Source organism: Tupaia chinensis, unplaced genomic scaffold (assembly GCF_000334495.1).
Source record: "Tupaia chinensis unplaced genomic scaffold, TupChi_1.0 Scaffold000182_1, whole genome shotgun sequence".
Classification (NCBI taxonomy): domain Eukaryota; kingdom Metazoa; phylum Chordata; class Mammalia; order Scandentia; family Tupaiidae; genus Tupaia; species Tupaia belangeri.
In genome coordinates, this window is record NW_006159657.1 from 5813792 (window position 1) to 5814563 (window position 772).

Below are 772 nucleotides of genomic sequence, written 5' to 3' on the forward strand. Positions count from 1 at the left end.
GGTGTGTTTTTCAAGTCTCCAAGGCTGGGAATCTAACTGTAGTCAGCTACGTAGTATTCACCTTCTTTAATCATTAGGCTATGGGTCTGGCCCAACACACGGATAGTTTTTTTTTTTTTAATAATTATTTTATTTCACTTTATTTATTATTATTGTTAATTTCCAGTTTGATCAGACAGAGAAAGAGAGTGAAAGTGAGAAAGCAAGCCACCAGATTCAGGACTTGAACCACGGTCGGCTATGTGGGAGTCCAGCACCTTTAACCACCACACCACCTGCCGGCCCCCACACTAATAGTTATTTAGACTAATACAAAATGTGACTTTAATTACTAAAAATAAAATAAAGTCCAAAGTACTTACATGTGTCTTCTATGTCCTGTTGGAGACAAAGTGACAGAGAATTCAAGACTTCAAGGAGTTTACACACTTGGAAAATCAGATTTTAAGTTGCTATTAACAACTTCAGTGAAACTTGGAAAAGGAGGGGAGAGAAAAGTATATAAAATACGTATAGTTGGGAACCAGCAGTTAGCGTAATGGCTATGTCGCTAGACTCCCACGTAGTCGACGGCGGTTTGCGTCCCGGACCTGGTGGCTTAAAACTCACGCTGGGCGCGTGTGCGTGCGTGCCCAAGATCCTGAGAGGAGAATGGAGGAGAAGGGATTGCGGCGTGGCCATCCCCCCTGGGGGGTGATTTCTCGCTTTCTGTCTCTATGTCTCTCTCTGTCTGTCTGGCAAGCGCATATGCCCTATAGCAAAAATCTCTCCA